We start from the raw sequence: 15,136 nt of genomic DNA on the forward strand, positions 1-15,136 counted from the left end.
CAACAAACAACAAATTTTTGAAAACATGTTTCAAACTTGTGTGTGTGTGAGTGAGTGAGTGTGTGTGTGTGTGTGAGAGAGAGAGAGAGAGAGAGAGAGGGAGGGAGGGAGGGACAGGGAGAGAGAGAGAGAGAAGGGCCTTTGTGACACTTGTGCAGCTTCAGTCCAAACAACATTCCCAATCACAAGTAAGGTTCCATTCCAGATTTGAGGAGGGGATGTCATTACATCTCTCTCACATACACATTGCATATTTCATGGTTGTTATAAAACTATTCACAGTACTGTAGAGGTTTGGGGTTTTTTTTCCAGAGAACTGCCCTGAGATACTGATGCCGCTGAGGTGTAATTGGATGTGCTAACCCCCCCCATGGCAGTGGGACAGGGAGGGGTTCCTGCTCTGTTGCCTCTGCCCAGCTCTAAGCAGTATGTCTGAGCTGATAATAAACAGCCTTTGTCCCCCTCACCCCCACCCACTGTTTGAAGCTGGGAAAATGAGTTTTAACCGGCCGTCTCTTCCCCCCTCCTGCACCCCTGAGTCAGAAAAGCCATTGGGTGGACAAGCGGGTACTCCACGGTATGGAGAGAATGTTCGGTGGTCAATTACTGGCATCTCCTGGAGGCCAAGAATGTTGCAAACAATGAAACGAAGACTCTGAACACCTGAGTCCAAGGGTCGAAGTGCATGGGGAGGATATGGACCGTAGCCACTGCCTGGGGAGGACGGCATTCCCAAGGGACATGAGAACTGGTGTATGTTTGCATAAACAGTTGCAAACAGGCCAGAGAGAGAGAGAGAGAGATTATTTCGTGACATGCCCCGGGCGCACATGGCAAGAAGATCCTGCTGTCTTGATGGGGGAAAGCCCTGTTGCCTTCGAAGTCGCTCGGCTCATTTTGCTGAGGAACTAAATACATGGGTGGCTTCAGATATGCCTATGAGGGCAGGCCAGGGCGGCGTGCCTTGAGGGCAAGGCCACGGGCCCCACGGTATGTGCCAGCAGCCTCAGCAGCCTTTGCAAAGGGGCATCCCGAAGGAGAGCATGGAGGGAGGCCAGAGATGCCTTCCCTGGCGAAAACAGCCTCTCAGCCTCAGGCACTTTGGCTGCTCCTGCACAAAGCGGGTGTGGCGGTGGGAGCAGCTGTTGTCCCTGAGGCAGGCAGAGGACGGGGAGGCAACAGAACACTCCCAGCGGCTCGTACTTGTGCCGGGGGATGGTTCCCGCAGCAGAGCAGATCGCCAAGTGCGGGCCCCCCCAAAGCGTGGGGCCTGGGGCAACTGCCCCACTTCCTGGGGCCTAGGGGCGGTACTGCTTGTGAGAGTAAAGGAGTTTAGAAGAGGTTAGACAAGAGGAACTCCTTGCATCTGTGACTGTGGCTTGTTCCAGAAACCCATTGCTCTCTCCTATGTTTCTCCTCTGAACTGAGCTCACAAGATGACAGTTCGCACCGGTGAGAGGGAAGTGGCATGAAACAGACATTTCCAAAACCATGGCCACCAGTCCCCACCCTCTCCATACAGAAACCGGATTATGCTTGTGCACATGCCACACAAAGGAAAATATTGAGGATCCAGTCTGGATCTTTCACAAAAATTGGATTTTTTTGTGGAAGAAGAAAAAGCAGGGTTTTTAAAAGTATGTTATTATGGCATGCTAGCTGAATAATAATGATGACATTGTGTGGCACCATGCCCACAAACCCTATAAAAACAGCAACAATACCACTATAAATGGTATGTGTGGAAAGACCCAGAGTCTATGCACAAAATCTCTATTTAGACTATTAGATGAACAAATGGATATTAGGAGCAAGGACACTGGGACTTGTATGCAACCCCAATCCCTGTCTCTGTGCAATCACTGAATATTTGAAATGGACTTGTTTCTAGGGGCATGCATTCATTTTTTAAAAAAACAAAAATGAATGAAAAGCCAAACAAATGAGGCCTACTCATTTTAGTTATGAAACCAAATGGGGATTCAAATGAAGATATTCCAAAGGAAAAAATCAATTTGTTTCCCTTTGATTTCTACTGAGGTAAAAAATGGAAACAGTCTGGAACAATATGTACAGGTCACAAAAAGTTTACAGAGAAGGGTTAAAGAAAGGGTGAGCAGTGAAACTGACATACAAAAGAAGAGCTATAGGCTTTTGTCCTATAATCTGAAATTTTGGAATTATAATCCTTTGGAGTAGTAGAATTCCTGAAAATATCATGCCCACAGAATGTTACAATCAGGAGAAGAGCAACTGGGTCACTCATCCATTGTAGGCAATAGAAAGGGTACAAGAGGCATGCCTTTTTAATTGCTTATAAAATGTAACCCTGGGCTTCTTTAATTAATAATAAATTTAAATTTAATTAATATTTATTAATTAATTTTCCTCAGTCTGTCTGAAATTTGACAAATCCAAGGGTTTGAAGGGGTAGTAGAATGTTTGAAAATGTCATGTCATTTGAACGAGCAACACCAAAGTTACAGGTAGCAGAAACCTGGCGGATCTCCCACTGAAACCAATGGGAAATGAAAATGAATGGGAATAATGCAAACAAATGAATGGGTTCCAAATCATTTATGACTGCCTCTTCCTGTATGAACCTGCTTGGATGATGTGTTCATCATCTGAGCCCCTTCTCTGTGTCCTACCTCCAAAAGAAGCATTGAGGGTGGTAAGCAGAGACAGGACCTTCTTTGTAATAGTCCTCAGTCCTTAGAGCACTCTCCCCAGAGTGGCATGCCTGGCATCAACTTTACTGTCATTTTGGTGCCAGCTAAAAATGTTTTTATTCTCCTAGGCATATGGGCAGCTTCAATGACATTATTATAGTTCCACCAGCCAGATTTTAGTGTGCATTTTTAGAATGGTTAAAGTACTGATACAATGCATTGTTTCATATTTTTATTTTTTATATTTTATTAATTATTTCTTGATTAGATGTATTTATCAGTTTCCTTACCCACCCTTCTAGCCTAAGGTCCAAGGGCAGGTGGCAACAATACAAACATACAATTATAAAACAAACAAAACAGCCAAAACCATAAAACAAGAAAAGTGTAATATTATCTATTATTTTACTATATAACGAATGACTCACAAAAACAAATGAAACTTTTAATAACTAAAAATGTTAATAGCCAAATAACATAAAATTCTGGCACACTCCCTACTGTTCCCACATCTGAAATGGATTGTGTTATAGACGGCACAGCAGGAGCCTGCTGGGGAGCCAACATGCAGGTTAGATACTTTCTGAGGAAGATGGTTTATTGTGCCTTTGAGGCCATCCCATATCCTGTCCTTTTTCAAAGACACATTAGATTCACCTGCCACAGAGGACGTAGCCTCTTTCGACTGAGTTTTACCAGCCCATATGGGCATTGCTACACCTCAAATAAGTGGTCTCCACTATACCCCAAGCTTTGGCAGGCAAGAAACCAATCCAGTAAGCAAAAGAAATCTCAGGCTGTGATTTTGAGTTTACACTTGCAGTCCACAAATCAGACCAAATCCAGGCAATAACGACTGCATGGTAGGTGGCAAAGTAATAATAATTACTAGTCGCTTTCCTTGCAAAGCAACCCAAAGCAACTTACAACAATACGATTAAAACCAATTACAACAGACCCATTAGAGCAACAAACACAACACAGCCTAAAAACAGATCAGTACAAATGAAGTTGCAAGACCTGCCACATTAAAAGAGGCCATTGATACATAAAGCCCTGCAACTTAAGGGCCAAAAGCCTGCGTAAAAAGGGATTTATTGTATGCTGACGGCTGAACTGGAGCCAGCAATGGAACAGCTTCGGTGCACAGCCACGTGGCATAAAGAGCTCCTGTGACTCGCAGTTTACAACAGTTGAAAGAATATGACACCAGTGCAAGTGGCCATCACCACAGACAAGAAGAATTGAAAGCAGTGGACAGAATGGCCCTTGTCTGGAGGGTCTAATTGTGCCCCCTAAGTCTTGTGCAGAAGCTCATTAAAACCTGATGCCAGGTTTGGGTCTTTTTAAGCTGGAGAATAGATACTTTATTAGCTCAGTGATCTTTATTTGCATGAAGTCTGCACAGCCCTGGAGCAAGCTATTTATAAAAAGACACTTTGCCTTCAGTTGCTAGTCTCTCAATGAGTGCTAGTTCAAAAATGGCATCATGCACACCAGTCTTGAGTAATGCTCCAGTATAACGATTCTCTTCCCAGTAATGGTGCCAGTCCCCATTAGAGTGGGCAAAAATTATTTTGGTTCCTAACCCATCCCTGTTATTTCTCATGTGGAGGAGGCACTCCCTTCACAAATCCAGAACTTTCTCTCTCCTAGAGGAGACATGGCTTTGTTTTAACCCATCCCACCCTCATTTTCTCATTACCCATTAAAACACACACCAGTATCCTTAAAACCCAGAATCCTCCGGATGAGTGGTCCTCCAGATGTTGTTGGACTCCAACTCCCATCATCCCCAGCCAGCATGGCCGACTGTCAGGGATGATGAGACTTGCAGTCCAATAACATCTGAAGGGCTACAGCTTTCCCATTCCTGCTTAAAACACAAGAATGGGGGGCCAGCAGCCCTCCAGATTTTGCCGGACTCCAGCTCCCATCATCCCAGACAGCATGGCCAATGGCCAGGGATGCCAGGAGTTGTACTCCAACATCATCTGGAAGGCCACAGGTTCCCCACCCCAGCTTTAACCTCCAGAACAATGGGCCATATCTGATGAAGTCATACTGACTTAGGCTGCAATCCAATACACACTTACCTGGGAGTAAGTCCCATTGAACCCAACAGAGCTTACTTCTAGTAGACATGTATTGGATTGCAGCCTTAGTCAGATGCCGTTTTGTTGATCACATTTTGTTGATCACATTGGGTTGTATCTCCTCAACAATCCCCAAATGGTCAAAGGAAACACCCTAATGGCTGCTGCCATCAGAGCAGAGAAGGAATAACCAGGTGTCACAAACTCAGCCCAAAAGCCACCAGGGTACATAGCTATTCACCTTTCATCAAGCATGATACTATTCAAGGAGTGCAAGATAAAAAAAATTGCCCAGAACGGCTTTCAGTCTTCAGAATAAAGCACAGATATATTTGAATATTTTCCTCCAACTAAATGAAGACATTTAGATTTCAGTTCTCATTCTTCTTATTCCAGGGGGGGAAATCGTCTGTTTTTGGTGAAAGCAAATTGAAAGTTACTAGCCTTTTTTCTTTTCTTTTTTTTAATTTTGAGATTTATATATAAATTTTTAGAAAGCTTTAAGCTATTATTGAGGCTCCACTTACAGCATTATTTTGACCATAAAAAATTCACTGTGTGATCAGAAACACATGTAGGAGAGTATTTAGAAGTCACCATACACCCTCACATGATTTTATTGGAAACATAGGTATGCCCTTCAGAGTAATTGGAACACAGAATGTGGAAGTCATTTTTACAAGAGAGCAGGGACAAGGCCTCCTGTGGCCTAGTCTTGGGCAACCAAGTGAGTATAATATCAGGAAGCATTCATGTTAACTGAAAGAATTCTTATTCCAAAAATGTCCAAAGTGGGGTTTTCCTCCCTCCCTTTTTTAAAACTTTTGATTCAGGCCATCCATATTTACTCAGAAGGAAGCCCCATTGTATTCAGTAAGATTTACTCCTAAGTAGGGATGAGGGAGAAATTCGATTCAGTTCACATATCAAGCTGAATCTATCAAATTCACACTTTCTGAAACAACATGAGAACAATAACACAGCCATCCTTCGAAATTGACACTGAATTTTGCAATGTAGTTCGCCAGTTAAACAATGTTTACAACAATGCATATGTAAGGGAAAATGTGCATAAAAATGAATATATGAGCAAAAATAACATGCAAAAATGCATTAAATGATGAGAAATGCCTTGCAAAATGTGTACATTAATCAAAACTCCCTAAAAAAATGTGTTATGACAAATTTGCACGAAAATGCTGGCAGTTTTTCGTGAGGATTTTTAAAAAACTTTTTTTAAAAAAATCTCAAATTGCTGCAGAAATGTGGAGAACCAAATTTAAGACTGGAAAAATGAGAAACGAAGAGAACCAAAACTGACAGATCTTTCCATCCTTACTCCCAAGTAAACAGGAGTAAATATGTGCATTGGATTGTGCTTTCAGGCAATTACAGATCGATCCTATATGATAGAAAATAAAGAATTTTCTTTGAGTAGCTCTATACCACATAATCCCCACAGTGTATATCTGTAGTAGATGGCACAGTGGTGTTGTGCTCCTCACCTGACTTCACTCCAGCTGGGTTGCTGCAGCAGGTGTCTTCAGTGGCCCTTACTCGTGGGTGAGTGTGTTTTGAATTGCAGCTGAAATGTGTTTATTTTTGTTCATAAAAATATTTTTAAACCACCTTTTGGCCCTAACAAGGACCCACAAGGCTGATAATACAGAAATAACACAAATCCAGTTTAAACAATAGCATAATTAAAATAGAGAATTAACAATTAAAACATTCAGTCTAAAATCAATAACCATAAAAAGCCATGTGGAATAAATATGTTTTTGTTGCCTGCCAAAAGATCATCAGGGACAGAGCCAGTCTAATCTCCCTATGAAGGGAATTCCATAACCAAGGTGCTCCCACTGAGAAGGCCCTGTCCTGCATTCCTACCAACTGAACTCTTTTGCTGATAGGATACAGAGAAGGGACAGGATCTCTTCTCAGTTATCCCAGAGTGCAGGACATGGGATAATGGGCTCAAGTTACAGGAAGCCAGATTTCAACTGAGCATCAGGAAAAAATTCCTGTTAGAGTGCTACGACAATGGTACCACTTATTTAGGGAGGTGGATGGGCTCTCTGACACTGGAGGCATTCAAGAGGCAGCTGGACAGCCACCTGTTGGGTATACTTTAAGATGGATTCCTGCATTGAGCAGGGGGTTGTACTCAATGGCCTTATAGGCCCCTTCCAACTCTATGATTCTAAGATTCTATGGGATGTACAATAGGGCCTTGGAAGATGACCTAAAGCTATGAGCAGGTTTATAAGAGAGAAGGTGGTCTTTCAGATTTTAGATCTTAATTAGTAAGACCCAGCACCTTGGAAACAAGTTGGGAGGCAGTGCAATTGATAAAAGACTGAGGTAATGTGGTCTGAAAACATATACCAGAAAGCAATCTGGCTGCTGCATTTTGCACCAGCTGTAGTTTTCAGACACTCTTCAAGGGCATTCCCCATAGAGCACACTGGAGTAGTCTAGGCAGGATGTTAATGCATTTCTATTCTGCATTTTTTCAATAGCACTCAAGATAGGGTATATGAGGGGTTCATCTGCACACTGACTCGACTGCTGGTCAGGCTGCTGCATCTGTGCTTTCAGCCCATAGACCTGATTAAAGTGCAGAATCTATAGCTGATTAATTGAATGAATTCTTCGTCAGATAAAGGGGCATACCTTTTCATATGAATTAAAGGAGGGGTCCGGTGGAGAAAAAAGGCACACTGTCTTTGTTTTTAGATGTCCCATGCACAACAGGCTCCCTCTTAGAAGAGACACTCCTTCCTTTGTGTGAGGGAAGGGAAAATTCTAAGATGGCACCTGCCCTGTGTGGGTTTTGTAAGTATTTTACAAATAATGTAAAATAACTTAGATTTAAAATTGCTGTCTCAGTTAATGGGTAATACCCTTTTAATCAGTCCAAGGGTTTTTAAGTAGAAATGCTCGAGAAATTCCAGTGCAAACTGAACAGATCAGCAGTCCCAGGCTAATGTGCAGATTAGAACATAATTATCCTTTAGATTTCACAATTCTCTGTATTTTGTGATACAGCTGTGCCTCAAAAAAGGGGGGGGAAACCCCTCAATACTTTCCAAAACAGACTGATCCATCCATCCATCTCTTAAAGTGATTCATGCAACTCATGGCAAAGCTGGGTTTTTTAAAAAGAAACATTCGTGACTATTTTAATCTTACGTTGTCGATGCCTTTTGTTCTGTAGAACAGATACCTCTTCTATATACTGTTTCTTCCCATCACCAAATAACAAACTCAAAAGAATCTGACTGAGTCCCTATCAGTTGCGATGAACTTTAAAAGATGCAAACAGAAGCCTCAGCTTGCCCACAACCATAAATGACTGGCAGCAGGCCCATGTTGTCCCTGATGAAGGCAGTGCCCAGTCCTCTGCCTGAGATCTTTTAACTAGAGATGCCATGCCTTATAAATGCAACACGTGGCCTGTCCTTGAGGCAGTCCCTGCCTTAAAGTTGCAGCCTGCATGTATCTGGATATCTCAAATCTCGAGCTCATCTATACCTGCTGTAATTTGAGAAGGTGCTCTCCAGTGCTTCCTAAATAAATTAAGGCAGGAATAGGACAAGGCCACTAAGCAATATCGCTGGCATCACACCTGCATTATTTGATATGTAGTGGTTAAGGTGTTGGACTCCAACTTAGGAGACCAGGGTTCGATTCCCCACACAGCCATGAATCTCACTGGGTGACCTTGGGCCAGTCACTGCCTCTCAGCCTCAGAGGAAGGCAATGGTAAACCCCCTCTGAATACTGCTTACCCTGAAAACTCTATTCAAAGGGTCGCCATAAGTTGGAATCGACTTGAAGGCAGTCCATCATCATGGCTTTATATGTCAATATTATTACATATAAGTGCAGAAGCGGACAGCAGGGAGGGGCTGTGACACTGATGTAACCTTGTGGAAGCAGCATCACTGCCATGTACTGATCTAGTAAGGAGGCAGGGCACAGCAGAAGCAAAGTCAAGGCGGTTCAGGACAGCAGCACAAGTGCCGGATTGGCTCTGCCAGTGCACCCAAACCACCTGGCCTTACCACCACATTGCCACCTCATTATTCTAGTTTGCGGCAGCCACACCACTGGTGGAAAGTCAGGTCCATTGCCATTCTCCACCAGCCACCCCTATATATGTGGGGCCTGCAATAAATATTACAGTGTGCAGTATCCTTTTTCAGTGTTTCAGTCAGCCGGCCATGCCATCTCCAGAATACTCCATTCCATTTCCACTTCCCCAGGTTTTTGTGCCCCCGCAAAAAAGGCACTCAGCATTCTTTGGCCACTGAGCATGCTACCCACTCCAGCATACCACAATAATCAGTATAACTTTGCAAAAGAGGATTAGTAAAAGCTGGTAACACCTGTTCTGGCTTCCAATACCTTTCTGGGCACAATTCAAGGTGTTGGTTTTAACCTACAAGGCTTTACATGTCTTGGGGTCCCATTACCTCCTGGGATGTCTCTCCCCATTTGAACTTGCCTAGACCCAAAGTTCGTCGTCAGAGGCTTTCCTCCAATTGCTCCCACAGAGGTGTGGAAGGTGGCTGCAGGAGACAGAACTTGTTCAGGAGTGCCCTGCCCCAATTGTAGAATGACCTCCCCAGGGAAGCTCATCTGGGGCCAAGAGTACCACCTTCTCAGTGTCAGACTAAGATTTTTCTTTACTCTCTGGCATTTGATGGTTATTTTTTTTCCTGCTGTTGTGTGTTTTGTTTGGTTAGCTGGCCATTTTTTTTAATGGACCATAGTGTAGTAGTGTGATTGGATTTTAAATTTTGGATATTTATGTATGATTGCTTTTAGTTGGTTTATGTTTTTCACCTTGAAACCCTTGAGATAAAAAGCGATAAATGATGGAATGTTGACGACAGTGGTGACGTGCGGGGAAATGGTTATCTATATGGTCAGCTACAGGTCTGAGGCAAACAGATAATATAACACCAATTCTGTTACAACTGCACTGGCAGCCTGTACAGTTCTGAGTCCAATTCAAAGGGCTGGTTTTGACTTATAAGGCTCTTTATGGACTCAGGACCTCAATATGTTCTGGAAGATCTCTCATGATATGAACCTACCCAGATCCTTAGATCCTTCTCTAGGTCCCCTCTCTAAGGGAGGCTTGGAGGATGGTTAAAAGAGAGAGAGCCTTTTCAGTTGTGGCTCCCCATCTGTGGAATGCTCTCCCCAGCAAGGTCACCTGGCACCTTCACCAACATCATCTTGGTGTTAGGTAAAGACTTATCTTTTGTCCCAGGCTTTTGATAGACTGAGGTTATGTTGTTTGTTATTCAGGTGCTGCCAAAGCTTCCTGTGGTTGTAATGGGCTTGTTCGTTCTGTTTCTATGGAATTATGTATTTATATTTACAATTTTAATGTAAGTCACTTGGAGACCTTTGGGTAAGGTGCCTAGTTAGTGGAAAAGAAAGTAGGAGCCATAATATAGAAGCAAAGCACATGCTTGCATGCAGATGATCTCAGATTCAGTCCTTGCCATCTCTAGTTTAAAAGGATCAGGTAGCAAGTGAGAGAAAAGACTTCTACTTGAGACCCTAGAGAGTCACCGCCCATCAGAGTACACAAGACTGGGCTAGAAGGGCAAATAGTCTGGCCTGTTATAAGGCAGCTTCCTTTAAATCTGGAAACCCTTGTTATGCTGCACTGGGTTCTTTGGGAGAAGAGTGAAAACAAATAGATAAATACATAACAATTTGCAACAAGCAACCACAGTTTGTGGGGTTTTTTGTTTTAAATCGTAAGTGGTTACATGTTTCTTTGAGTTTTTTTGTTTTAAATCAATTAGTTACATGCTTTATTGTGTTTTATTGTTTTTAAATTAACAGTTTTTAAATGTTTTAGATAGTTTTTGTTGTATTTTTATTACAGATGTGTTTGCTGCCTTGAGCTCCTTTGCAGAGAAGGGAAGGATATAAATTTAATAAAATAAAAATAAAATAATGCCCTAGCATAACAGATTATTTTGCCACTGGATCCATCTCTGACTTTAGCAAACAAATGGATCCCATTCAAGTCACGCTACTAAGTTACTTGCTGAGATATTTTTGGTGCTGCCTAAAGAAGAGCCAGCCCTAGCCTTTTGACTCCATTATTTCTAATGTGCCTGCATTCAATGTTTCTGACAAAAGGTTCAAGCAGCAATTACACTTTCCTGCCTGTTGTGCCCCGAGGAGGTTTTTCCATTTAAATGGGACACTTTTGACTTGTCTGCGCTTGCTTGGGGGAATTCTGTAAACCCACTATAAGCAATTAGACTTCCTCCTGAGATCGGACAGTCTGATTAGAGGCATGGGTGGGCCTATTGTATTGGTTAAAATACTGTTCTGTTTTTATAGTGTAGGCCAGAAAGCTTTCCTGGTCAGCAGTGCATGGTTACAAAAGATGTATGCTGACTCTTTAACAATCACCACTTTTTTTGCACAGTTGACACTTTCTGTGAATTCTGAAGCATTTTTCATAAAAAACATACATGCTATACAGCTTAAGGTGTATATAGGACATGGGAGTGTGCAAAGCACTCACATATACTATTGTCTTTTCAGTGCCTGTTAAAGAAGTTCCTCTTTCAATAGGTTTTTTTAAAATCTTTCTCCCTGTTAGTATCTGTTGTGGATTTGAATAGATTTGATGTATGTGCTGTTGTCATTTTAAACTGTTTTAATATTTCTAATTGTTTTTTTAAAAATGTTTTTATGTATGTAATTGTTTTGACATGCATATATATATATAAGTTATTATATTGTAAATTGCTTCAGGATGCCTAATAAACTACAACATCATCTCTATTATCTCTAGTCAGCAGTAAAATGTAAATGTACTGCCTTCAAGTCGATTCCGACTTATGGCGACCCTATGAATAGGGTTTTCTTGAGGCTGAGAGGCGGTGACTGGCCCAAGGTCACCCAGTGAGCTTCATGGCTATGTGGGGATTCAAACCCTGGTCTCCCAGGTCGTAGTCCAACACCTTAACCACTACACCACATCAACAGTACATGGTTACAAAAGATGTATTCTGACTCTTTAACATCACTTTTTGCAGTTGACACTTTCTGCGAATTTTCCAGCATTTTTTCGTGCATACATTCATACATACAATACTACTTTATATAGAACTTAGGCAGTCCTATATAAGACAAAGCAGTCACATACATTCTTATCTCTGGAACCTTTACAATAACATCCCCGTGAAATAGGTCAGCATTATTATTCCCATATTTCACATGATGCACTGAGAAAGAGCACCTTGCCTAAGTCTACCTAGCAAGATGATGACAATGATGATATGGCTATCTTTTAACTCCTGATTTTCCACCAAAATGGTCAGTTATGAAAATCAATAAAAATTAAAACATTACAGAGCTTTAAGAGACAGCAGTAAAAACAATTTGGAAATAACCATTTAAAAGCAGACCCTAAGAATGCCTTACAAAAACAACACGTCGCATATTACAAGCTAGCTGAAATAATAAATAAGTGAATAGTTTATAAAAGAAGCAAGATTTGAACTAGGATTTCCTGGTCCATAGCTCAGGGCCAAACTAGACGTGACGTGGGAAATTTGTGATTGGAACGCCTGACATATTTTTCATTAAATAAAAACAGGCACAGTAGGAGGCAGGGGGGAATCAGATTGAGGCCATGGTGGTGGAGGAGAGGGGGATTAACCCTTCCTCTCTGCACCACTTTTCCTTTTTAAATCAAACAAGCTCAAAACTGTGATGTTCACCCTCCAGAGTTAACTGCAACTTCAGAGAGGGGATTTAAAGCAGAAAGATGGCACAGGGGAAAGGGTCATATAACCTTTCCCAAGTGCCATGGTCCACATTAGGGATGGAGGAAATTTTTAGTTTGGTTCAATTTTAATGAAAACCTACCTAATTTGCAGTCCCCAAAACAATCTGTGAACTGGAACATGGCTATCCTTTCGAATTTGCAGTTCTCTGAACTTTGTGATGCAATTCCCCAGTGTTATAATGTGTATATTAGGGGATGTGCATAAAAATATGTGTATTAGTGAAAATAGCATACAACATTATATTAGGAGAAATTGTTTGCAAAAAATACAGTATGTATATTAAGCAAAATTGCATACAAAAATGTTTATAGTAGGAACAATGCACACTAAAATGCTGGTGAATTTTCATGGGGACTTTTAAAAAGGAAATACGTGAAGCAATGCAGCAATGTGGAGAACTGAATTTAAGACTGGAAAAATGAGAAATGGAGAGAAGCTGAAATTGACAGATCCATCTATCCTTCGTCCCCATAACATTATCTCCTCCCGCACGCACACACAGAGAACATTGCACCTAGTTTAGCCCAGTCTCTTGGGGTGTAATCCAACTGCCATTTGCACCGGGCTGAGGGGAGTCGGATATGGTGGACCCCTGGTTCAGCCAGCTGGATCGCAGCTCAGCCAGGCTATGCTGAGCTTAACCGGCAGAAGCCCCTCATCCTGGCTCGGTCACAGTGAGCTGGGACCCAGCCAACTCACCTGCAAGTCCACCAGGAAATCCAGCCCAAGGGAAGGGAAGCCAGTGGAAGGCCTGAAAAAGAGGCATTCTGGGGTGTGTCAGAGGAGGAGCCAAGGCAGGGGGACTTAGGCCACATCCAATTCACGTTCGGAGTACGCCTGCAGGTCCCAATCCAGTCAAAAGTTATGGCAGGAAAAAGGTCAGCCTAAGAAAATCATGGCAATGGAAGTCAATGGAGAGTGCTTACTGCCTGGTAGGGGTATTTATAAGAGCTGGCTTTTATTTTATAGTTGCTGTGCACAGCTCCCAGCAGCTCCTAAACAGCAATTGGATGCCACAGACCTTCCCACCGGCTCCTCTTGGGGCAGCTCCCCTTCCGCCAGCTCCCTGAGTTGGATTGCTCTGTTAGCCACTATGCTACTTTAGCTACTATAGGGGATGGGGATGTTGTTTTATTATTTTGTTTTATGGTGTGATATATTTAGTTTGGTTTTTAATAGTGTTGTAAGTCTCTTGGAGACCTTTGGGTAACAAGCGACTAATAAATCTAAATTAATAATAATAATAATAATAATAATAAATATTCTACTCCAGTAGCTTTAAGCCCTTTTTGGACAGCAAAATGCATGACTTTAAAGACTGCTTAAATTGACAATACTATAGACTTTACATTCAGATTACAAATCTAATAAAATGTAAACATCTCTTTAGCCCTTACATGTGAAAATGCCTCCGTGAACTAACGTCTTAATCCTTTAAAAGCATCCATGCAGAAATTGTGTTCCATTTAATATCAATGAAACTTATTTCTTAGTGAGTGTGTTTAGGATAAGTGATCTTTATTTTAGGTTTTAGAGCTGGAATATTTCAAAAAGTAAGGTGTTGCTGTTAAGAACATAAGAACATAAGAAGAGCCTGCTGGATCAGGCCAGTGGCCCATCTAGTCCAGCATCCCGTTCTCACAGTGGCCAACCAGGTGCCCGGGGGAAGCCCACAAGCAGGACCCGAGTGCAAGAACACTCTCCCCTCCTGAGGCTTCCGGCAACTGGTTTTCAGAAGCATGCCGCCTCTGACTAGGGTGGCAGAGCACAGCCATCATGGCTAGTAGCCATTGATAGCCCTGTCCTCCATGAATTTGTCTAATCTTCTTTTAAAGCCGTCCAAGCTGGTGGCCATTACTGCATCTTGTGGGAGCAAATTCCATAGTTTAACTATGCGCTGAGTAAAGAAGTACTTCCTTTTGTCTGTCCTGAATCTTCCACATTCAGCTTCTTTGAATGTCCACGAGTTCTAGTATTATGAGAGAGGGAGAAGAACTTTTCTCTATCCACTTTCTCAATGCCATGCATAATTTTATACACTTCTATCATGTCTCCTCTGACCTGCCTTTTCTCTAAACTAAAAAGCCCAAATGCTGCAACCTTTCCTCGTAAGGGAGTCGCTCCATCCCCTTGATCATTCTGGTTGCCCTCTTCTGAACCTTTTTGAGATGAGGCGACCAGAACTGTACACAGTATTCCAAATGCGGCCGCACCATAGATTTATACAATGGCATTATGATATCGGCTGTTTTATTTTCAATACCTTTCCTAATTATTGCTAGCATGGAATTTGCCTTTTTCACAGCTGCCGCACACTGGGTCCACTGCCACATACTGTTCCATAATCACATATCTACATGCAGAGCAGATAGATAAAATTGACTCTTTAATAGCAACAAAGGAAACTGCATTATACCAGGTAAGACTATTTGGCAATCTAGCCCAGGAACATCTATTATTCTGCCTGGCAGCAACACGCCAAAGGCTCAGACAGCTGCTATTCAGAAGGAGCTCACCGGGTGGC

The sequence above is a fragment of the Rhineura floridana genome, chromosome 1 (genome assembly GCF_030035675.1).
Source record: "Rhineura floridana isolate rRhiFlo1 chromosome 1, rRhiFlo1.hap2, whole genome shotgun sequence".
In the NCBI taxonomy this organism is placed as follows: Eukaryota; Metazoa; Chordata; class Lepidosauria; order Squamata; family Rhineuridae; genus Rhineura; species Rhineura floridana.